General features: G+C 37.0%; 1 long non-coding RNA gene across 2 annotated transcripts; it reads left to right on the top strand.

The window, feature by feature from the left end:
- The first annotated feature begins 4,214 nt into the window (after positions 1–4,214).
- On the top strand, positions 4,215–7,063 carry LOC109367360. Of its 2 annotated transcripts, none has more exons than XR_002114436.1 (3): positions 4,215–4,255; positions 4,866–5,027; positions 6,132–7,063. It is a non-coding gene; the product is annotated as an uncharacterized LOC109367360 (long non-coding RNA). The 2 variants fall into 2 exon arrangements; XR_002114435.1 differs by having other exon boundaries at positions 4,712–5,027.
- Positions 7,064–16,310: the final 9,247 nt, after the last annotated feature.

The following is a 16,310-nucleotide window of genomic DNA, read 5'->3' as shown; positions in this document are numbered from 1 at the left end:
CAACTGCACCAGCTCACCATGCTGGTCTGTCTTTCCTAAAAAGGACATAGCCATCCATGACAGCATTCCAGTCATGCAAGCTATCACACTATGTCTCCATGATCACAATGAGATCATGGCTCTGTGACCACACACAGATCCCTAATTCTTCCTGTTTATTATATTATTTATTCCCTGTGCTGTGTGAATTTGTATATAGACACTTTAGAGAAGAAGAGTGATGAGAAGATTTCATCAGAGGATGAAAGAAAAGGGAGCAGAGGATGCACATATTTGCATCTGTTCCATAGGGATCAGTTTTTGGGAAGCTGCTAAGAAATAACAGTTTTCCAGTGAAAAAGAAGAGAAAGAAAGAGAGGAGAAAAAAAAAAAATAGAAAGAAAAAAAAGAAAAAAGAAATTATGTGCCTAGTTTTTCTCTTTTTATGTAACTGCTGTTTGTTCACAGTACAGTGATACATTCTCAGAATTTTAGATTAATATAAACATCTGTTTCAGCTCAGAAGAGGAGAGAGGATAAAAGATAATCAGTAACGGAATACATAGAACATAATGCACATATAGTTAACACCTGACTGATTGCCTACAAGTTAGAGGTCAATCTAACTCTCTAAAACCAAAGCAACATTATACTGTACTCTTCTGCAGGAAGCCCTAGAAGAATATGCAGACAAAGAGCTTTCTTTACTTTATTCTCTGCTTCAAAAAATTCAGCAATTCATCTGAGACATGCCTGACAGATACAGAGAGAGGGATTAAGTCTAAGCATGAACCAGGAGTAAACTGTCTCCCTCTAACAAGTTTTAGATAGTGACTTTTCAGAGATAGCTTTAGTATAAAATGGCCAGACTTTCAAAGGCGCTTTTGTTTTTATTAGTTTACATACAAGCTTCAAGATATGATGTCTTTGCTTGGAAGTTATACAAAACCCTAAATCTCTGATGCACTATTTTCGCTATCTGTATTAGGTATACATTTTTTTTTAATTTAACAGAGAATATCCATTGATATTCTTTTCTTAGCAAGACCTACTGAGACACAAACATTTCCTTGGGATTAATGATGAGTTAGAAGAAGCATCTGGATTCTGGAGCACTTTGTCTTCTGAGATATTGATATCAGCAAAGCAACACTGACAAATTTGCTCCAGTCAAGTATAATTTCACTTTCTGCTAGCCCTTCTGCACAATAAACAGTACGTTTGCTGGGACACTGAGGGGGATAAATAATGACCCCTCACCTCTCAGAAACAGAACATTACACCTGGGAAGGAAGGTCAGCAGGGTAACAGGCGCTTGAACCAAACATGCTGCAACCCATTCAACCTTTTAAAAACGTAGCATCTTTTCTCAGAAAGCTACTGTCATCCTCCTGGCTTCTAAATATATCAAGTCTGTTGCAAAGCAGAAGAGCTAGGATCAACTGAAAACTAAGGAAATTTGCAAAGTGTGTGGATTTTTACCATTTTCGAGGAAAAGGGAAAAATGCATAGAAAAATATCGCTTATTCGACAGGTTATTATTTTTTTTTAAATAATGATATATCATTTTTAATATAATGATAATAATTCCCTGAATCTCAGGTTATTTTTTTTGTGAGGGATTCTGGTTCAGGTGACAAGGCAGAGTACTAAATGAGAATTAGTAAGGCTTAGTTAACCATCGAAACCATGCCAATCATTCTTCAGTTTCTAAAATGTTCCGCGTAAACAAAAACTGTATAAAAGGACACCTAATTATCCAATTCTGATAGTCAGTTGCTAATAACTATGCAGATCAAGGGCTGTTAACCAATTTGTCTTCTGAAAATATATTATTCCAGTAAAGAAAAACAAAGAGGACAGGGAGCTTTATGTTTACATCCTTTTTCCTATGAGGTATTTAAAACTTGTAAGTACCGCAGTTTTCAAGAGCTCTGCTTAAACAGGTCTATTGGAGAGAGCATCACAAACAAAATAGCAGTAAGTTCAGGGTTATTTTTAAGGCAGCTTTTGAAAGCCATTACCCTGCATGTGCTGCTCTGACATGTGTTTCCATGGGAGCGGGACTAGCCATGGACGGAGCCACTAGCAGATGAGGCAATTTCAGCTGCCAGTTTCTGGTTCCAAGCTCTGTTTCCATGACAACCAGTGCTGAAGACCTGAGAAGGAGGCGAGGTATTTAAAACACTACTGTACTCTTAATAAATATCTGCTTGCTATGCATATGCACCGGGTGACCCCCATCTCCAGCAACAAAGCTGCTCATGGTAACAGTGAAAATACATCTTGTTGCCAGCTACTACCTCCTGAGGCAGGTTTCAAGGAGCAAGAATAGGTTGCTTCTAAGAGCTGGTTTCACCCAAATGTCTGAGGGGGAGGGAGGCTTGTTGCCTTCTTTCTAAAGGAAGATGGAGACAGACAAAGATGCCGTGCTAAATATGCCTTTTTTTTTTTTTTTCCTTCTCCTCAGGGAAAATGTAATTTTTTCTATATTTGACATCATTTTGCTGTTAAAAATAATCCAAAATCTGTTTGAAACAGTATCAGTATAGCATACAAGTCTGTAAATAATGGCAGACATGAGACTGAATGCTGGAGGAAGATGGCACTCAGGGCTCACAGAAATGTTGGGACATCCCCAACCCTTGTCTGGGAATAACTCTTCTGCTCTTTGATAAGCTGCATTCATATTGGGCCTGTGAATAGATAGGAGTAGGCAAGATCTGTCTTCCTCCATCTGTAGGCTTTGGGAGAAGTGTACAGAGGCATCATGTTCCACAGCAGTGGGTACATGGATGACAGATGTAGACTAGTAATCAGCTCATCCTAATCCAGACTGCAGTGTGAGCCTTTCTTCATACAAAGTACTTGAGCTAGACAGGATCCAAAAAGGAGGGGGAAAAGACAAATCTGTTTATCTCATTAAAATGAGAAGCTTTAATAGGACTCCCTCTGGGAATAAGGGGGAGTGGATTTGTGTGCTATCTGAGAGCAGTAATACATGCTGTGCAGGGGTCATGCTGTCCTGTCTCAGAAAGCTGAAAACTCAAAGGATACATTCCATTCTTGGTGCAATTTGCTGGAAAGGGAAAAAAAAAAAGAAAAAAAAAAAGGAGCTGACATGTTAAATAAATGTCACCAAGCTACAGTACTGTAGAAACAACCTGATATTTGCTATATAGTGCATAGAGGAAATACTAGAGGCTGTGTCTCAGTAAGGAAGCACAGCATAAGTACACAACTAATAAAACTGGAATAAAAAAATCTAAAAGAAAACACTAAAACCAGATTATAAAAAGGCAGCCTAAAAGTTAGTGTTGGAGTTTAGGGCAGAGCATGTTTATGCTCATCTGCCTTCTATCAGTGCCTGATTATCATCATATAGAATGTCGCAGTCTTAATGAAATTAAGAAGAGAGTTTGTTCATTGTGCCTCACATTGAGAAAACTTCATTTTCAAACTTCTATCATCAAAATCAAACTAGCCAGCGACTCCTTTGTGATGAAAGCTGATCAGATAGTTACAAATACATTCATGTCATTCAAAGAAATTGAAAAGAAAACAAATCTGAATTTAGGAGTGGAATCCCTTTTTATTTTTCCTTGAAAATGAGTGTTGATGCAGCTAGAACAATCTAGCCTGAATTGCTGAGAGTGAAATTGTCAAGCCTGCAAATAAGCCACCATTGCTTCACCTACCACAGAAAATCAGGACTTTAATAGTAGTAGGAAAATTTAAAAAGAATTATGCAAGAAAGAAAAGCAATTTCAAATCATAACTGTTGTAGAGAATGGAAAGAACCAAAAGTTAGTAGCCAGATCCTAAAGTATGACAGAACTTGAAAGAAGACAGAATTTCATTGCACTCTCAGAAAGAAGCTTAGAAACAGCACTAAAGCAAAGCCTGCGGATCCTTTTGTTAGCCTGCAGAACACATGTAGAAGATGAACCTATCCATACAATAAAAGAAACTATGTCTACAGCATTGGAGCAACACTCCTGAGCTCTCTTTTGAGCACAAGCAGGCTGGAAACAAGCCTTGGAGCATTGTATGGGAACTATTGAATCATGGCCTGAACCTCTGATTGATCACCTGAGGCAAGCAATGAGTCAGCCACAGGAGCACAGGTGAAGGCAATTCACCTGTGTGACAGGAAGTGGTGAAACCTGGCTCCACCTCTCCTAGACTCCATTTAAGGGCTGACTGCCACTGGGGGAGGATCTCTCTCTGGAGATTACTTCTCTTGGTGTTTTTTTTCTGCAAGCTGAGGACATAGGTAAGCTTTTCCATTTGTTTCCAATTATCCCTTTCCAAGGTGATAGTCTTTCCAGCTATACTCTATCTAAAGACCAACCTAATCTCTCTGTATACTTGTTGATTATACACTTGGCAGGCCGGCAGGCCAAATACACTAAAATATATATAATGCCTTTTCTCTGGAATCTTTATAAATGGGTCGCGCAGAGAATATTGTGGTTCCCGTAGACAAGATGATTCTGGGACAAGATCCCAGGATTTCTGGGGTCTCCCTGTTATGAGCTAGCAACCATCATTGAAAAATCAAGTCCCCTACAAGTTATAAGAAATATCTCCCTGTATCATCTGGCAGACTATTTTCAGGGGCTAAGCGAAGATACGCTAATTACAAAATAACAGTGGCATAGCCACTGTTAAATGCTTTAAACCAGGTGCGTGCCATCAAGGTACTTACTAAACTGATGTCTGCCTACAGGACACCTCAAGTCATTGAGAGTGACAAAGGGACTCGTTTTAGTGGTGCAGTGATACAACACTAGGCAGAAGAAAACAACTTTGAATGGCAATTCTACCTGCCATATAATCCAATGGGGGCAGGCCTCATTGAACATTATAATCATATTCTTAAGGCTGCCCTGAAGACAGATGCTCAGTCCCTGAAGAGGTGGACAAAGTCACTCCATGAAATCCTGTGGGACCTGAATGAAAGACCTAGAGACAGCAGACCCAGTGCCCTACAGACAATGTGGGCCTCCTCACTTGGGATCCAAATGATGGGCATTGATAGTCAGGTAAGACCCCAGATTGGTTATGAAAATAATCTTCTGCTCCCTGCCCCTGAGAATTTAGATCTGGGTACCCAGAGAATAAAATGGCCTTGGAAGGTGCAGGTAGGACCGAAGTGGTGTGGTCTACTTGCATCTTGGGGGAGATTATTGGAGGTTGGAAGCTCAGTAGTCCCTCTGGTAATGGATACATGGCCTATGGATATTGTGGTCAACACTCCAATCTTCATTGCTAAAGGAACTCCCATCATGTCCCTCTGGCAGATTAGGACACTTCCTTTGGTGCCAGATACAGTTATGCAGTTGCAGCTATCTGGCCAGAAGATATGGTACAGGCAGCCAAGGCATTCCCCAGTACAAGCTGAAGTGTTGATCCAGGATAGAAATACTGCCTGTATCTTGTCCTGGAGGGCAGACCTTTCCCTACTACTACTTCTGAAACATCTATATTAGTCCCCGTGAGTCTTTGAGCCTCTAGAATCACTGTAAGGAACAAAATGCCATCGAAGCATTCCAGTGTTGCTATCAGATCATGTGCGACACCTGGTGATGGAGCATAGGATGGACCTGCACCTCATGACTATATGCCTCCAGTAACACCATTGAGCACTGGCCCAAGAAAGAACATGAACTTTCACTGATCATTACTTGCCTTAAAATTGTGTCAAGAGACATCACAATGGGAAAATTGTATGTCATGATTTGTTGGATTTCTGTATCAGGGAAGACTCGCCCTTTAAGTTAATCATTGGTTCATGCTGTGAAGGGGTGAAGTGTATGGGAACTACTGAATCATGGACTGAACCTCTGATTGATCACCTGAGGCAAGCAATGAGTCAGCCACAGGAGCACAGGTGAAGGCAATTCACCTGTGAAGCCTGTGTCACCTGTGGAAGTGGTGAAGCCTGGCTCCACCTATTCTAGACCCCATTTAAGGGCTGACTGCCACTGAGGGAGGATCTCTCTCTGGAGATTACTCCTCTTGGTCTTTTTTTTTTTTTTTTTTTCCATGATCTCAGGACACAGGTAAGATTTTCCATTCATTTCTGATTATCCCTTTCCAGTGTGATAGTCTAGCCTAACTTCTCTGTGTTCTTGTCGATTATGCAGAGCACACTGTGGGAAAAGTCATTCCTGAGAACACCAAGCAATACCAGTGCATCTTTGCGAGAACAAGATTACTGAAAAATGTCATTTGGAGTTAGAAGTGTAGAACATCACTTCACTGCAGCGCAGATGGATCTGTGGAACAGGAGGTACAATACGTCGTCATGAATAGCCTTACAGCTTTGATGAAAAGCCCCAGGAAATCAAGCAATGCAGTGACCAGTTTTAAAACTAACTAGAAGTAAAACAGTTTTTAATCTAGAGTTTTCTAGGTCTCAAAAACATAGGTTTCAAAAAAAGTTTCCCACATGCTAAACCAGGGAGAAGCTGTGCATACAAATTAACTAAATTGTTTAAATGGGATCAGACAGACATCTCAGAACCCTTAGGTGCTGGCATGTGTCACAGAATGTCACCTGCCTACAGAAGTATGCTCATGAAGAACAAGCTAGGGGGGAATGGGGAGGGAAAAATGCTTGCAGGTACTACAAGACAGACAGTGGAGAGATTGTCTGTGGGTCTAGTGTGAAACTTTTAAATTTGTACATTGTCAGAAGAGAAAATTTACTTTTATACTCAGGAAGTCCTACTCACAGTAGATTATTACCTCAACTGCTGAAAGGTGCTGTGGGAGACAACAGACAAAGGAATTTCTCTCTGTAAAATCTGTGGTCAAATCATCAAGTAGCTACATGGGAAAAAAAGTCAGAAGACAATAATAATAATAATAATGCTTGCTGTAGACGATATAAAATGACTGCATAAGATTATGAGCAGCAAAAATAAGCAGAAAATCAGAGTAGATACGATTAACGTACATGTTAACATACATGCAAAGTTTTTATTATTAATGAAAATATGTCATTGGGAAGGAAAGAAGATATTAAAGAGCAAGCTCATTTTTATATAGTTCAGCTTACTCATGAATTAAAAAAGGGGGGGGGAAGGGATTGAGAAATGAAAACTATGCAGAATACACAGCCACACTAAGGAATATGAGTTATTCAATGAGCAATGTACACATATAGATATATCAAAAGTGTTTTGATTTCTTTTTGATTGGAAGGTTAACAGAGCTTGGACAATTAAAAAGCAGTACCAGTAATAAACATTATGGTCCATCTTTAATTGAGTTCTACTGCTATGAAGAAGCAGAATGTGGTCTTTTTGGCTCATTTATTGTAAGTAGGCAGTCTTTTAGTCATCAAGAAATAACTTTTCTATTCTCTTTAAATCTACTATCTGACAGTAATGTATAAATCTGAATATTTTATTTGTCTATTATTCTTTTAAACAGTAGTTTATGAAATTCCATAATTTTGAATTCTCTTCAGTGACTTGTAATAAAGAGGAACAATGTGTTAAAAGATATTTTCCAAGAGAAATGAGAAAACTACTTTTTAGTTTTCTTCTTGATTGATACAAAAGAAAATGAGCAGCTGTGCTCCTCCCAGAAAACAAACTACGTATAATCCTTTAGTTAAACTGGGCATGTAGAATACCAGACCTGAAAATCAACAGAGTGGAGAGGCTCTCTCCTTTGTGGGATACTATGTCAGGATTCAGCAACAACATTGCCAGGGAAGACATACTATTGCAATGCTCCAACTTTGTCTAAATACAGAGTTGAGTTTCAGCCTTTCAGTGTGTCAGTGGTGGGTGCAACATTGTGCTGAAAGGATTACTGACTATTCTTCATCTGGAGAGGGCTTTAGGCCACCTTCCTGCATTGCTGTAGGAATAAGAGCTGACTCATCTACCTATGTCTTCTGGCAAGATCATGAAGTCCTGCAACTTATACTGAGTGTCTGTGAAGCCTAGGCAAAAGAAACAGACTCCTTTATCAAGAGAAATGTGAGTTTGAAAAATGATTCTTTAGGATATTTCATTTGTTTAATAAATAATCTGTTAATAACTCAGAAAAAGTTTACATACTGTGAAGAGTCATGTGCATGTGTCCTCATGCCAAATTGCCTTTCTTTCTACAGTAGTTTCAAGTTATAAGCTGACTGAGGATCCTTAATTATAACATGTTGACTTGTTTTATCCAGTAAATGTATATCTTTGAATATAAGTTCTTTCCATTTAATATTTAAGATAAAAAAAAACCTATAAATTTTCAATTATAAGTATTATCTGGAAATCCAGAATTGAAAGGCATATCTGTAATTCTGCAGCCCTGGTTATTACAAAATAGAATAGGAATACTTAATGCAGTCACCTTTTGAGTTTGCATAATGTTGCTCTATATCAGAATTCACTTGTGCATGACAACCCCTGATGCTGCGTGTTTAATGATAAGAGAATTGCTCTGTTTATTTAAAAAAAAATAAATAGTGAAGCTTACTACTTTCCACGAAAATAGATTTGTTTACATCTATTAAATGAATGTAGCTTCAATTTCTTCCATTGGCTCTGTTGCTTACTCTTAGTCAATATGTCCAATACGTCTCTTCCAAGAGAAATTTAAGAAGTTCAACTCAACAAAATATACAAAATATTGTTCTCTCCTAATGCCTATCAGTATTACTAATACTATCATTATTAATATTTCCTTATGTTATTAATTATTATATTTAATTATTACCTTCAATCTTTTGCAATCAGTTTAGTGATAGAAATCTCCCACCATGGTAATAGCCGAACAATACATGGCATTTTAGACATGCTTCAATCTCCTATTTCTTCATCTATGTGCTTATCAACACCGTAACACCTAAAATTCTGAGAAGTTATGTTTGACTTTTTGCAGTGCAGTTCCCTTGAAGTGATCTGCAGCTCATCAAAGAACAGTTTTCATATTTCACAAAATATTCCTGAGTTTTCAGAATTGGTATTCATTCTGTGAGAACAGTGCAGCAAGAATTTTTGCTTTAATTTTTCATGGGGAAACAAGTAATAAATTAACAAATGGAGGATTTTCTATCTCAAAACAGGCAGTAGTTTAAAATGTTTGTGTAGAGGACATGAGAAACAATCACTGACATAACCATTTCACTAAAGAACTTTGCACAGCACATCTTTTCATGATGCCTGGCATACATGTTCATTTTTTCAGATCCTGTGACAACTGGACAGTTTTGACAAGATCCAGTGAGATCAGCTTACAGATTATGTATTTATACACTAAAAATCAGCGTTCAAGTCTCTTACTAGGCCTAAGGGAGGACTTCAACTAGAATGTTACAGCTGGGAGGTAAAGCCTCCCTTCTCATGTTGCTGGCATCTATTTTTGACTTCGCTCTATAACTCCATCCAAAAACAACGCAACATAGACAGTGAGATTGAGTATAATCTCATCAAGTCTGCAGGCAACACCAAGCTGAGTGGCACAGTCAATATCCTAGACTGCATGGACGTGAGCAGCATCAGTTGCAGCACAGTAAGTCTGTGTTTCACTTGGGAATGTTTTATAAATTTCTTGGTCAGGAATCCAGATACTCAGCAGATAGTCACTCTGGAATGCTTCCAAATCCACAAATTGTTTGTGTATGTAAATGCTCTATTCTCATTTGTATAAGAAAAGGGGTTAGATCTCCACGTGAAATATATATTTTCTTGAAAAATGTTTTTTAATTTGAATGTGGTTTTGCTGGACATTTCCAGGCCACCAAAGGATCATTCTCAATAAATAAAAATAAAGTTTACTTTATTTATTATAATCCAGATTCTTAAGCTTTTCTTCACAACATACTTAATCTTAAAAATAGCTAGTAGAGCTAGTCCATCATAATCTGTGTGTTTCAAGGAAATATGTAATGGACTGTCTCTCACTCATCTACCACCCACTCTAAGACACTTAGTTACACATGTAAGAAACATGCTCAAGATCAAAAATTTCCAATAGGCGAAGACCTCAGTGAAGGCCATTTTATTCATTTATTCATTCTTGCAATAATGGGCGCACACCTCCTACTGACAAGGGAGAAACTGTGCAACTAGTCAGTGAAATGCATTACATACCCTGGGTCTTATGCAGATAAAGCTTCTCCTGGCACACATTGGTTGAGTGTCTCAGGCTCCAGTGCTGTTGCTATGTTATGCTTCCATACAATGTCTGTTATCAACCCACTGTCTTTAGGTATGCTCCATACTTTTTACGGAGATAGAAGGATAATATTTTCAACTATCTGCAGTGTCCTGTACCAGACTCTCCCCTACCCTATATAATTATCTTTCCTAGTGCCTGTGCCAATTTTACCTAGGTTACACTGTTTAGCAACTTTCTTTGTGAGAGGCAACTTATCCTATGTTACATACAGAAATACTGGAAATTTCCACTGCAAAAACACCATCTACCTCCCATACACATCTGGAGATTTAACTGGGAGACTCACACAAAGTCCCTTGCACAAAGGGCAAAGCACAACTGAGTGATAAAATAACCTTCAAAGTAGCAGCTGAAGCTAGTTGTTGATTGATTGTTATTGGAGCACCAGGAAAGGCTACACCCATGGTTTATATCAACTTCATTTCCTATTTAAGAAAAAAAATAAGTTCCACTTCAGAGAATGCTTTTTAATGTAGATCAAGCAGCTACATGATCACAGAAGTAAAATCAGAGGACTATCAGTAACCTGAAGCACAGAAATGCCAATATTTTTATGGCAGCTAAGAGTAACTGGATGCAGAACATTTAAAAATTATTCATAACTATTACAAATGGAGTATTTGTTTGTATAGCTTTTCCTAGGTTATTACGTAACTGTCTCTATTCAGTGTCAAACCAATCTTATTAATACATATATTGATACATCTAGACACCTTCACTGTAGACAGACTCTCAGATTTTCTCATAGTAGCTGCTCTAATCTTCAATTATATTACATTAATTACTTCCAAGCCAGAATTTGTCTAACTCCAGTATGCATTCACTGCATTTCATTATTCCTTTCCTGCAAGGTTGAAAAGCTCCACTCTCTCAGATCTTTCTCCTAACTGTGCATATAACGAACAGTCAAATTTTGTCTCAGTTTTCTCTTTAGTAAATCACATAGCACTAACTCCTTAAAATGTAAGCCCTGTCTTCTAATCCTTGTTTTATTTTTATGGCTTTTCAAGGCTGATAGAGATTTAAATAGAATCAAACCAAGGAATAAATGCAAGAAATGAGTCCCACTACAGAACACATAGCCATTAACTTTCACTTTGTGTGATGTATCAGAGTAATTTTTGTTTGATGTGTACTTAACATTTTTCCTCATAATTTAAGGTTCCAAATCAAAACATCACGTGATACAAAATTGAAGTATATATTAGTAGTCTTGCAATGGACCTATAATTTTGTTTTAAAAAGTAACTCATTTGTTTGAAATGACCTCACTTCCATTAAACTTGCCATGAAAGTCGCTAAAGTTATGTACTTTGAACTTAAAATGAAATTTTCAGAAACCCCACGGTATAATAACCGAGATCTGGGAATCTATCACTCTTGAAAAATCCTTTGTGAAATTACTGCTTGCCCACACATTGTGTTGAAGTCTTCAGTCAATATGGAGAAAAAATTAACTTTCTCCAAGGAGGAGGATCAATTTTCCTTAAAATCTGTACACTTAATAATCTTAACAATTTCTCTAGGGATTTCAATGGAATAGCTACCCTGGAACTAAAAGGTCAGTAAATGCTTTCTTACTCCTTTCACACTGTCTAATACTTGGAACAGAATTGGAATTATGGCAGTTCACAATTTTTTCTAAAATATATTGTAGTATTCTTTAATGTCAGTTTTGTAGATCTCCTTAAGTCTGTGAAAAAAAAGCTGCAGACAAAGTGGCAGGAAAAGCTCAGAAAAGTGTTCTCTGACTTGAGTACTCTACTAATTATAAACACAAACAGAGGTGTTAAATTCAGAAGAGTAGACAATATTCAATTATGATTACTCAGTCTTTTTAATTAATGAGAAGGCTTAAGAAATGACTGGTTGGTTTTAAGAAGTACATTCATTTACAAAATAAATAATTTACTTAAGGGTTTTTATCTTTATTGTTTTGCATTTATTTCTATAAGCCTTCAGAAGGTACTTCCCATTGCATCAGGATTGGCTTAGAGAATTGTGTTATATAGTGCACCGGTTGTCAAAATCCTTTTACAAGCTGCAGTAAGGAACAGAGAGTAACAGTTGATTTAGGAATTCTACCTCTGCTCATAAAACTGTTTCAAACTGGATCAAGCTTTGGCTCCTCTGATGTTTAATTTTTATAACTCTGTAACATCAACAACTAAAAATTACCCATAAGTTTCCTTATGATCAAGACAGAAGAGGATGGAAACATTTTATTTGTTCAAGTCATCCTTAAGCACTGTAGTGCTTAACTACCAGGAAAACTTTCAAGTTTTCCATGAGACAAGTGTGAAAGTTTATAACAGAATAGATATTTTTAAAGGCCTTGTTATAAGATTACTTTAAACAGTCCTAATAGTAGATATCTAACAGTCTGTTACCCTTCTTCCTCATATAGAGCCCTACATGAAATGAACAAGTACCACTGACATTGCTTATTGTAAGAACAAAACAACAGGTTTAACGATATAGTGTATGACATCCATCTACCTAGCCAAATAAATAAAATTCTAACAAGGAATAGAGTCCTTAATTACTGGCTTGCTTTGGGAAACTAATACACATCTGTACAGTTAGTAATAACTATAAAACGAGAGGCATCTTAATAGCTTAGAGGAATATACATATCAATACACTCTATCCAAAAGTGTTATTGTGCTCTTTGTATCTACTGCAGATTCCTTGGAAATAAATAGGAGGCATTTCTTTCCGAGTAATCTACATACTTAAGCCAACATAAAGATGTCTCAGAATCAGTCAGAAATGCACAACTTAATTTCATAGTCCCTAAGTCATTGAAGCCAGTAGGAAAGTCAGGCCACATCATAGAATTTAGAAGATAAAATTGATTTAAGGTTGTGAATTTAAAAAACATAGGATTTTACAGACTTTTTGCAATGGTGGTGATACTTATCTGTAATCGATCTCATTATTTTTTCACCTTAGCCAACATACTTTACCTCAAACAAATTCTATTTCTGTTCATTTGAAACTACTTTGAAATATGAATTTATTTTTATTTTTTTCTGCTTCATTTGGTACATCTTGTAGAAGAAATAAGTTATTTCACAACATTTGTACTATCACGTCTGTTTCAATGCTACAGCAGATTTTCAGATTCATTGAAATGCAAGTAAATCCTTTAAAGGAGAAATTAATACATTTCCTCACTGCACAGGCAAGGCTTCACTACAGGGTATTAATTTTTTTTTCCCCACAATTGCACATACAGCAAGTAATGTAGAAAGCTATTAATACCATCCTTTTCAACTGTTGGAAGTCACTTTTAGCTCCGATCACATCGAGCATTGGCATCACAGTGATTACTACATTAATGTGGATTAATATATACATATATATTCTGGCTTTAAGGCTCTCCATTCTATTGTTATTTCCCTAAAAGAAAGAATACTTAATTATGCTCAAAGTCTTTGAAGTCCTAAATTTAGATAACCCCACATTTAAAGGCACCATGATTATTTTAGTCTCACCACATAGATTTCCCACTCAGATAATAAGGGATAATTTTAAGCCAGTATATAATAATTCTTAGATCATATACTGAAAAAGCTTTGAAAGTTTAAAAGGATTTAGGTTTATTTTACAGTGCTGATGTGCATCATTAACATGGAAGCATTTGTATACATTAAAATCCCGTGTTGCTACGTAGCCACAATAATTCCAATCAGGCATTAACAATTAGTCAGAAAAAGTATACTACTTGTTTTAGGACAGTATAAGTAACTCAGGAGCTCTGGTTTTACATTATTCTCTAGTTCTACCATAATGTCACCTGCTGCACTCCCTCTAGCTTGCTTGCTTCTGGCTGTAAAACCTATATCAGGTTTATAAGGACTATGCCCATAGAAAGCAGTGAATCACGCAGCACCTGAGAGCATACCTGAACATTCAGACTCACTTGTCTTTAATGTGGAATTTACATCCCAGTCCTGAGTTGAGTTTTAGCCTGGGCCTGGTATCATTACACAGAATTTCCTATTGGAGCATGAAGACTAACATAGGCCAGAGAGATTTATCTGCAATGTGGCATATCTGCAATACGGTCTTGTGCTGAAAAGGAAGAGAGCTTAATATTGATATCATTAATGCTTGCAAAAAATGCTAGTAATAAAATACTTGTAACTGAAAAGACATTTTAGTCTTTCACTTTAAATTTAAATACCACTACTGTATGAAAAAATTCCCCATAATGTTTAGGTACTGAACAACCTTTTATGACAACAGCACAAGCTTAGCTACCTGTCTGCCATAACAGAAAATAGTTTGTATTTCACAGTAGTTTCACTTTGACGTGAGATCCTGCCAAGAACATAGAAGAATAGACACTAGGTCTTCCTCAACATAAGAATTCACTGCTTATTTTTTTTCAGAAAATTACAAAAACCACTTGTATTTCAAGAATTCAGTAGTTGTCCCCTAGCACTGATCAACATGCTGCACTAGGAGACTAGAGAAATACGTTTGAATTCCCTTTTGTTGAGAACGGAATTTAAGATACCTGCGAGAGCAAAGAGGAGCACAATATTCATCTCAGTGCTCAGATTAGCAAAAGCACCTCCATCCAGGAAGACTACTTATTTCAGATTTCTGCCTCAGTCGCCATGTAATACAGGTCCAAAGAAGTGACCTCAGGCACTCTCAGCAGGTCTAGGTATTGCCACTTGCAAACTACTCAATTCTAGCAAATGAATCTTTACAGACAGTGATTTTTTCTCTGCTTTGTTTATGAAATGAAAGCAATTAGTTCAGATATGTGAATTCCAACCCTGGACTCAGGTGCTATGCCAATTAAAATGAGAGCACCTAAATACTTCATAAATATGGGCCTAAATTCTAAGGGAGAATTAGGAATCCTGAATTTTGGGAATCCTTAGGTTAGCTAACATCAGACATAAAGACAGGTTAGTACCAGTGAGGCAAAAGTAATGGAAAGTGTAGCAACACTGTGTAGAAGAGCATTGTATCCTGAGTCTCTCAGGTTGTGCACATACAATGGAATAATTCCTTGACTGTGATCAAGACAACACTGAAGCACATTACAACAAATACAACTGCTGTAGCTGGAAAAATACATATTTCATCATTATTACATATTACTCAGTTTTTAATGCTTTTACCAAACGGTAGTACAAGTTCACGTCACTTCCATAAGTCATATGGAAGATCATGGATCTCCCGTCCCTCAACAGCATCTAAGATTTTGTTATCAGGTTTACAAAAGAAAGAACATCATATTTTAAGCACACCACTGATTTATGTGTTCCAAGATAGAGACATTCAATTTTAAAATCTAACAGGACAACTTGTTCTTTAAAGTAGGCTTGAATGTACATTTAAATGAATTTTTTGGAGTCCTAAATAGTTCAAGTCCTTAGGCAACTACAAGGCTGAACAGCAGATGAACTGGGAATTTTTTAATATCATTGGTATTCTAAACTGGGTTTCAGTAGCAGATGAGATTTTTATGCATTTCAGTTTTGTCTCTGCTTCCTAGGAGAGATTTCTAAAAATTGATTCAACAGAGGAGACCTATTCTATACTACTGTAAGAAATATAATAAACTTCTTCACTGTATTTTTAATTATTGCCATGACAGAAATGTCTATGCCTTTGGGTACTTTTATCTCTTTACCAAAGCTGGTATAATGATTTCAGATGATGAACAATCTATATGAAATTATTGGGAAAAGCGTTAAAATCAATAACATTATTTTCCTAGCTGTACAGGAAGAACATGGAGCTCTTGGAGCAGGTCCAGAGGAGGGCCACTAAGATGATCAGAGGGCTGGAGCAGCTTTCCTATGACGAAAGGTTGGAGGAACTGGGCTTGTTTAGCTTGGAAAAGAGAAGGCTCCAGGGAGACATCATTATGGCCTTTCAATAGTTGAAGGAAGCCCACAGGAGAATGTTAGATAATACAGTTAAAAGCAGATAGATGTTCCATAAAATTAAGATTGTATTGGTATTGCTCCAAGACTGAAAGTGTCTATACCCTACCACAAATTCAGTTCAGGTAGCTGATTCCAATTTTTGTGGCCTAGTCTTCACTGGTCTAACTTAAGTCAATGATCTTTGCTTTTGTTTTAAAATTGAGTGATGAC

Source organism: Meleagris gallopavo, chromosome 4 (genome assembly GCF_000146605.3).
Source record: "Meleagris gallopavo isolate NT-WF06-2002-E0010 breed Aviagen turkey brand Nicholas breeding stock chromosome 4, Turkey_5.1, whole genome shotgun sequence".
In the NCBI taxonomy this organism is placed as follows: Eukaryota; Metazoa; Chordata; class Aves; order Galliformes; family Phasianidae; genus Meleagris; species Meleagris gallopavo.
This window is presented reverse-complemented; position numbering and strand designations above follow the sequence as displayed.